This window comes from Oncorhynchus keta, chromosome 15 (genome assembly GCF_023373465.1).
Source record: "Oncorhynchus keta strain PuntledgeMale-10-30-2019 chromosome 15, Oket_V2, whole genome shotgun sequence".
Lineage (NCBI taxonomy): Eukaryota > Metazoa > Chordata > Actinopteri > Salmoniformes > Salmonidae > Oncorhynchus > Oncorhynchus keta.
The window spans coordinates 16,982,376-16,991,498 of NC_068435.1; the positions used below are offsets into that span (position 1 = coordinate 16,982,376).

Here is a 9,123-nt window from a genome sequence, read left to right on the forward strand (position 1 = left end):
TTTTCTTCCACGCCCAGAAATCTGCTCTTTTTATTCTCTGTCCCCAACGCACTAGACAACCAGTTCTTATAACCTTTAACCATACCCTTATCCCACTCCTCCTCTGTTCATCTGGTGATGTAGAGGTCAACCCAGGCCCTGTAGCCCCCAGTAACACTCCTATTCCCCAGGCGCTAGCATTTGTTGACTTCTGTAACCATAAAAGCCTTGGTTTCATGCATGTTAACATAAGAAGCCTCCTCCCTAAGTTTTTCCCCCCACTGCTTTAGCACACTCCGCCAACCCTGATGTCGTAGCTGTGTCTGAATCCTGGCTTAGGAAGGCCACCAAAAATTCTGAAATGTCCATCCCCAACTACAACATTTTCCGCCAAGATAGAACTGCCAAAGGGGGTGGAGTTGCAATCTACTGCAGATACATTGGTTCACTCCAGACCTGACTCCCCTTGACCAGCACAAAAACATCCTGTGGCTTACTGCATTAGCATCGAATAGCCCCCGCGATATGCAACTTTTCAGGGATGTTAGGAACCAATATAAACAGGCAGTAAGGAAAGCAAAGGCTAGCTTTATCAAACAGACATTTGCATCCAGTAGCACAAACTCCAAAAAGTTTTGGAACACTAAAGTCCATGGAGAATAAAAGCACGTCCTCCCAGCTGCCTTCTGCACTGAGGCTAGGAAACACTGTCACCACCGATAATTTCAATAATCATTTTTCTACGGCTGGCCATGCTTTCCACCTGGCTACCTCTACCCTGGTCAACAGCTCCCACAGCAACTTGCCCAAATCCTCCCCCATTTCTCCTTCACCCAAATCCAGTTAGCTGAGGTTCTGAAAGAGCTGCAAAATCTGGACCCATACAAATCAGCTGGGCTAGACAATCTGGACCCTCTCTTTCTAAAATTATCCACCAAAATTGTTGCAACCCCTATTACTAGCCTGTTAAACCTCTCTTTCGTAGATCCCCAAAGCTGCCGCGGTCATCCCCCTCTTCAAAGGGGTAGACACCCAAACTGTTACAGACTTATATCTAATCTACCCTGCCTTTCTAAGGTCTTTGAAAGCTATGCAATCTGGTTTCCGAGCTGGTCATGGGTGCACCTCAGCCACGCTCAAGGTCCTAAACGATATCATAACTGCCATCGATAAATGACAATACTGTGCAATACTGTGCAGCCGTATCTGTTGACCTGGCCAAGGCTTTCGACTCTGTCAATCACCGCATTCTTATCGGCAGTCTCAACAGCTGTCACGGTTCCTCTCCTTGTTTGGGCGGCACTTGTAGGTCGGCGTCGCCGGTCTACTAGCCATCGCTGATCCACTTTGTTTTGTCTCTGTTTCTACACACCTGTTTTTTATTCCCCTAATTATTGTTCATGTACATATATAACCCTCTGTTTCCCCCATGATGTTGTGCGGGATTGTTTTACGTCATGTTCGGTAATGTTGGTGCTATTTATTTCGACGGGTGCTTTTTTTTGCCCGTGCGTAAAAGTTGATGTTTGTGTATTTGTGTTTGGGCAAGTGTAATGTTTTACCTTGTTTTACCTTGCACCATTCATTATTCTGAGTAAAGTTACGTTACTCCCAATTCTCTGCTCTCCTGCGCTTGACTGCATACACCAGCTACACCCACCATTATGACAACAGCCTTGGTTTCTCAAATGACTGCCTCGCCTGGTTCACCAACTACTTCTCAGATAGAGTTCCGTGTGTCAAATCGGAGGGCCTGTTGTCCGGACCTCTGGCAGTCTCTATAGGGGTGCCACAGGGTTCAATTCTTGGGCCGACTCTTTTCTCTGTATATATCAATGATGTCGCTCTTGCTGCTGATGATTCTCTGATCCACCTCTACGCAGACGACACCATTCTGTATACTTCTGGCCCTTCTTTGGACACTGTGTTATCTAACCTCCAGACGAGCTTCAAAGCCGTACAACTCTCCTTCCGTGGCCTCCAACTGCTCTTAAATGCAAGTAAAACTAAATGTATGCTGGCTACATTGAAGAATTTAAAATATAAAATGTATTTGGATTTGTTTAACACTTTGTTGGTTACAATATGATTACAACATGTGTTATTTCATAGTTGTGATGTCTTCACTATTATTCTACAATGGCGAAAATAGTCTAAATAAAGAAAAACCCTTGAATGAGTAGGTGTTTCCAAACTTTTGACTGGTACTGTACATTTTACATTACACACCACAAGATGGAATTAAAATGCATATAAATTCAAAGCAAGAATGTATACTGTTGTTGATGCACACGTGCACATGTTGATGATTGAGCAGCAACTTCAGTGCTTGATGTATATCTGTGAAAATGGGAATATATCAAATATATTTAGTGCTTACTAATGTTTCATAGTTATTCATTTGTTGAAAAATCATTATTTAAAAGCATAGTTTTGTTGTTGTGGTTGTTGTAATAATTATCATAAGTAGCTGTAGCAATAGAACCAGCAGAGCAGAGTAAAGGTAGCTAATATAGAAAAGTTATAAACATACATATGTAACACCCGGGGTGTAGCGGAGGAAGAAGTCAGGCGCAGCAAGCAGAGAGTTAAGGGTAGCAATACTTTTAATACACCACACCGGTGAAAACAACGCTAACCCAAACAAATGCCCCAAACACGGGGAACTAAATCAGTACAGCATAAACCACACACACAGACAACCTTGACTTACAGGCGTGTACAAATGTACACTGAAAACAATCCCGCACAACCAGCAGGCGGGCTGGCTGGTAAATAAAGCCCAACCAATTAACCTAACTAAACACAGGTGCAACTAATAAACAGACAAGGGGGGACAAAAGGATCAGTGGCAGCTATTAGGCCGGTGACAACGACCGCCGAGCGCCCCCCGAACGGGAAGGGGAGCCACCTTCGGTAGGAGTTGTGACATGAGAGAATTATCACATTTCCAACTTGGAAAAAACAGTTTGAATCTATGATGTTTCCACTTTTAACCCCAAACAATCAATGTGATGACGTTAAATACACGTGGAAAACTTATTTGGATTTGCAATAAGTCATCAACCTATGGACACGAATTTGAACTTGATTGATAATTGTTGTTGAGTTCACGTTGAATTCACTGTTAGTTGACAACTCAACCAAATGTAAATCAAAACTAGACATTGAACTGAAGTCTGTGCCCAGTCGATAACCTCCTGTCAGTGACATTTAGTCTACTAAAACACAATGACAACAATACTCCTCTGGAGAACTGATCCTCGGTCACCCCATGGGTAATATTACACGTATTCCTCGACTGTAACAGTCCCTGAATGCAGTCTTTTCTCATTTAACAACGCACAGTGAGCAGGATATACAGTGAATTCTGAAACTATTCAGACCCCTTCCCTTTTTCCACATTTTGGTACTTTTACAGCCTTTTTCTAAAATGGATTAAATGAAGAAAAACAAATCCTCATCAATCTACACACAATACCCCATAATGACAAAACTCGTTTTATATTAGAGTCCACCTGGGGTAAATTAAATTGTTTGGGCATGACTTGGAAATACACACAGCTGTCTATATAAGATCCCACAGTTGACAGTGCATGTCAGAGCAAAAACCAAGACATAAGGTCAAAGGAATTGTCGGTAGAGCTCAGAGATAGGACCGTGTCGGAGGCACAGATCTGGGGAAGGGTACCAAAATATTCCTGCAGCATTGAAAGTCCTCAAGAACACAGTGGCCTCAATCATTCCTAAATGGACAAAAGGGAAGGGCCTTGGTCATGGATGTGACCAAAAACCAAATGGTCACTCTGACAGAGCTCCAGAGTTCCTCTGTGCCTCGACACAATCCTGTCTCGGAGCTCTACGGACAATTCCTTCGACCTCATAGCTTGGTTTTTGCTCTGACCTGCACTGTCAACTGTGGGACCTTATATATACAGGTATGTGCCTTTCCAAATCATGTCTAGTCAATTGAATTTACCACAGGTGGACTACAATGAAGTTGAAGAAACATCTCAAGGATGATCAATGGAAACAGAATGCATCTGAGCTCAATTTCCAGTCTCATAGCGAAGGGTCCGAATTTGATGGGGTATTGTGTGTAGATTAATAAGGTAAAAAATAAAATAAAAAATCTGTTTTAGAACAGGGCTGTAACATAAGAAAATGTGGAAAAGGTCAAGGGGTCTGAGTACTTTCCGAATGCACTGTAAATGCATAGTACTTATTTCATATAATGTTTTGATACATTGGTCGACTCCCATGCATTTGCAGCTCCAGTTAATTATGTCTTCAGTACTGCTAACTTGATTACCAACTATGGGGAAAAAAGGCCTTGATTCATATGAGAATGCAAACATTGGTGAAATACTGAGACGATATATTAGCCACTAGAGTAATAGACATTCCAACAGCTAATATTGCAACTGGGATATTTCCTGGAGATTTGCGTCCCTACGCAATCAGAAATCATTCAATAGTGCTTGCAGCATTGAACAACCACCGAGAAAAAGTCACTTTCTTTTGGTTTCATTTCATAGAACACAGTAAATCTTTCTTTTTTTTGACATAGGAAATTGTGGCAAAGTTTTTTTTTATACCAAAATCAGGGAAGTCCCAGTCAGGCCAATCATGAACACACACGTACAGTCAGGTTCTTTCAGAGACCAATCATGAACACAGGCCCACAGCCAGGAAACAGGTTTCTATAAAAGCTTCTTGAGTCCAACATTCAACATTCAAACAATTTTACATTCAAAGAGCACTAGCCCAAAGCTAATCCTGTGATTTGACCACCTTCAGGTAAATTATTAATTTCATTATATCAAGACTGCATTTTATTACACTGCATAATATATATTTTATTATTGCATTGTTTATATCACACTAACAACGTATGTGTGACGTAGGCCTAAATATGGCTGATGGGGTGAAATTCGAAGCAGAAACCTTTTCTGACTCTGAGCAGGTGACAAAGATTAATTACAAACGCAAATGTTGCTCTGCAAGTGAGAACACCGAGTACATACCAAGTATATACCAGGTATACATGATGCAGATTATAAAGCATTAAGAGTGAAAAAAATGTTGTGCAGCAACTCACTGCTTTCCTGAATACAAATAATGTATACAAAATGCTCTAGTAATGCTCCATTAAGAGTAAAAAACAATGACTTCTCAGCACTGTCCTATCAGTGTAATGAACACGAGGGGAGACAGAGAGCTGGTTTCAAACGCAGGGCGCAGCAGGTGTTTATTGAAAAGGACCACAGGAGGAGCCAGATAGCTGGATCCAGGGACAGGCAGAAGGTCATACACATGGGTCCAAAGGCAGGGAAAAGGCTAGTAACGTAATCCGGGAGATCAGGCAAATAGGTAGATAACAGGAAATCTGATAGGCTAAAGTACAGGTAGGGAATAGGCTTAAAGGCGTTGTTAGTGAGGCAGGCAAAAATGATCATACATGGGAGGAGTAAATCAGAGGAAAGACAGAGCTCTGAAAGACGTATGTCACAAAACAAACAATATCTCACAGTGATGGGGGGCAAAGAACTGAACTAAATAGGGTGTGATAATGATATACAGTTGTGTGAACAGGTAATTAGAATTCAGGTGATTGGGATCTGGAGAGTGAGCTGTGTTCAGGGGATCTAGGTGTTTGAGAGTGTGAGCTGGAAAGTGGGCTGGAAAGTGAGCTGTGTTCAGGGGATCTACGTGTTTGAGTGTGTGAGTCAGAAGCAGATGTAATAATCAGATTCTGATATTTTGGAGACTCAAACGTTTGAATAGATAAAACATTCCACCACGTTTTTGAGTGAAGCTGTGACATGTATACTAGAAAATATATATGCTTTAAGTATACTTTGGATATACAACAAATCTAATAAAGTCTTCATGATGCCTTCATACTGTCATGCAGTCTTACATAGCTGGTTCAATTATTATTATTTCCCTTTCAACAGCATATCATCAGACCTACTCCTATCGGCAACATGTATTAAAACACCATGAAAACAATACAGTTATGGACGTGTGGTCCTCGGCCTCCCAATGGGTAAATATATACATGTTTCTCTACTTTAACTGTCAATGAACTCTGTCTGGTCTCTTTTGTCAGGAAGACTATCAATAATGTTATTCATTTTTCAAGGCTTCATTCTGTTGCAAACACTGCATTCAGGCTGTAACACAAAAAACTGTGGAAAAGTCAAGGGCTGTGAAAATGTTCTTTTCATACCCCATTACTTTTTCCCACATTTTGTTGTGTTACAGGCTGAATTTAAAATAGATTTGATTTTATGTCAAAGTGGAATTAAAATTGTTTTCAAATTAATACAAAATGAAAAGGAGTTGCTTACTAAGACGACATTGAATGTTCCTCAGTGGCCTAGTTAGTTTTGACTTAAGTATAGTCTTAAAAATCTATGGCAAGACTAGAAAATGCCTGTCGAGCAATGATCAACAATCAACTTGACAGCTTGTACAATCCAGTTGTGCAAAGCTTCACAAATAATTTGAAACGTACCCAGAAAGACTCACAGCTGTATTCGCTGCCATAGTTGTTTTTACAAAGTATTGACTCAGGGGTGTTGAATACTTATGGAAATGAGATATTTCTGTATTTACTTTTCAAAACATTTGCAAAAAAATCTAAAAACATGTTTTCACTTTGGCATTATGGGATGTTGTGTGTAGAAAAAAATATATTAAGGCTGTAACACAACAAAATGTGGAATAAGTCAAGGGGTATGAATGCTTTCTGAAGGCACTATTGTCAAGATTGTTATGTCAATCCTTATCATTACCTTTATATTCATTATCGTTATCATCAGCAAATTCATCATCTATAAATACCAAATACCATGCAAATCTAATTATTGATTGCTTAAGAGAGTAAACATATTTTTGAACTGAGAACCTTTCTTCACATTGCAGGGCTGGGGCCAGGGCTAAAGCAGGGGCCAAGATAGTGGATGGAGAACACACGGACCCCCTGAGGACTTATGTGCCATCGCTGCCCTCCTGTTACTGCTGCTGGAGGCTCCCGGATGGATAACACCAACCACTCCGCTTTCTCCCTCCCTCTGTCCCTATCTCTCTGTTTCTCTCTCTCTTTCTTTCATCATCCTGGAATTAAAGTGTGACTATGTTAATAACCTGTCAGGTCAGTTAAAAAAGATTGCTACTGGTGACACTGAAACCCGGTACTATCCTGTGTCAGTATATTTGAGATATATATGGTTAAATTCAAAAAGATTTGTAATATTGATTTTGCGCGTGACTTAAATATGTCCTTTGGAGTGGAACTTGAGGCAGAAGATTTTTCTGACTCTGGGCAGGCGACAAAGATTCTGTACAAACGCAAACGTCGGAGAAGCATAACGGAGCCTTTACATTTTAGCTCTGATACTGAGATCTTCATAAGTACAGCGGGTGCAGATCAGACATTGAGTGTGAAAAACAACATCATAGACTCTTCTCAGCTTTCCATCATATCAGATTCTGATATTTTAGACAGACGCAAACGTAGGAATAGCTTAGATATTCCACCAAATTTTGTAACATGCACACTGGAAAATATTCAGTATGTATACTTTGAAGTTTTATGTTTTATGCATACTTTGAAGCTACATAGTCACACTTTAAACCAGATATATCTATTAAAGCCTTCATGACGCCATCATAATGCCTTCATAATGTCCTACACTACATAAATAGAAGCTCCGCATATCATTTGTAAGCAAATGTCATGCTGGAAAAAGGAGGTGTGCAGATGCGGAAGCAGAGATGTGCCGACAGAAGCGAACTTTCGATGCATAATTCTGTTTAAACGAACCTAACGGACGGCGCAGAAGCTGCAAAATTAGGCTTTAGAGAGGTGGAAGGTTGCTTGATCAGTAGCCGGAAGGTTGCTGATTCAATCCATGGACAGGGTATAAAAACAGAACTGTGGGAACTGTTGGTCTATGATTCCAGGTACTCCCTCCTGCCGTTGTGCCCTTGAGCATGGGACTTAAACCCCAAAACTGCTCTCCATCCAGGGGTGCTGCTCTGTAGCTTATCAACTTAGCTGATCAATGATTTGTGCAGTGCCTATGAAATGTGATGAAGAAGATAATGAGGCTAAACAACTAACAATATTCAGTTAAGTAATGTACATTTAGAAGGTTATAATAGGGTCATACTCACATTGCTCCTATAAATATATTTAGCATTTCATTATCTTATATTCTGGCTTAGCTTTTTAATGCAATAAAAACTGTGACAAACTATTCAGTGATGCTTTATTTGTCCTAATACAATCCTCATTTTAAACGGTGTATTTAAACTTTGGAACAAAATGTCCTGCATCATCAGCCCAGCATTGTTAATGCTGTTTTTTTCATCCTCTTGAAAATGCACTCAGTAAATGTACTGGAATGGTCATGTCTTAAAGTAAGGTTGACACTAAGGAACAAAGTTCAATGGGATTAACACCTAAACCTTAATGGGTGACTGACTGGGAAAACAACTGTCACTGGAGGATGAGGATGAGAGATGAATACTGTAAATTAGACCAGTGTTAACAATCTGCCTGTTTAAAAACATTCCGGAACATGTAAACAGTTGCATGATACAAGCGTGTTAATCAGAGGACAAGAGAGCATCTCATTACAAACAAAACAGAAAATAGTACTTATTAATGCAGTCAATGAACACTTGATATTTATCGGTGTCAATTCTATATGTTAAACAGCTGTAAGTATCTGAGAAAATCAGTTGCGGTGCTTTTCTCTGGCAATTGTACAATGGCAATGATGCATTATTACCAACTGGGCAAAGATGTCCTTTCAATGTCTAGTTTTGATTTACATTTGGTTGAGTTGTCAACTAACAGTGAATTCAAAGTGAAATCAACAACAAATGTCACCATGTCATTGGATTTAGTGTAAAAGTTGGGTGAAAAAACCCCGAAATGCACTTATGTTGATGACTTTTACAAATCCAGTCAGTTTTCCACGTTGATTCAAAGTCATCACATGTTCTTGCATATTTATGTGGTAAAGTTCGACACTCAACACAAATACAGAAGTTAGACAATGGGGATTTACAAGAAGTCACGTGATTTTCAGGAAATTGTAGGCAGACAAGAGAAACTGATAAGAT

The 9,123-nt window shown here is 40.1% G+C and overlaps 1 long non-coding RNA gene across 1 annotated transcript; it reads left to right on the forward strand.

Annotated features, from left to right (window-relative positions):
- Positions 1-4,627: 4,627 nt before the first annotated feature.
- Positions 4,628-8,249, forward strand: LOC118394532 (uncharacterized). Its single transcript, XR_004827780.2, has 3 exons — positions 4,628-4,779; positions 5,940-6,031; positions 6,913-8,249. It is a non-coding gene; the product is annotated as an uncharacterized LOC118394532 (long non-coding RNA).
- The last annotated feature ends 874 nt before the right edge of the window (positions 8,250-9,123 follow it).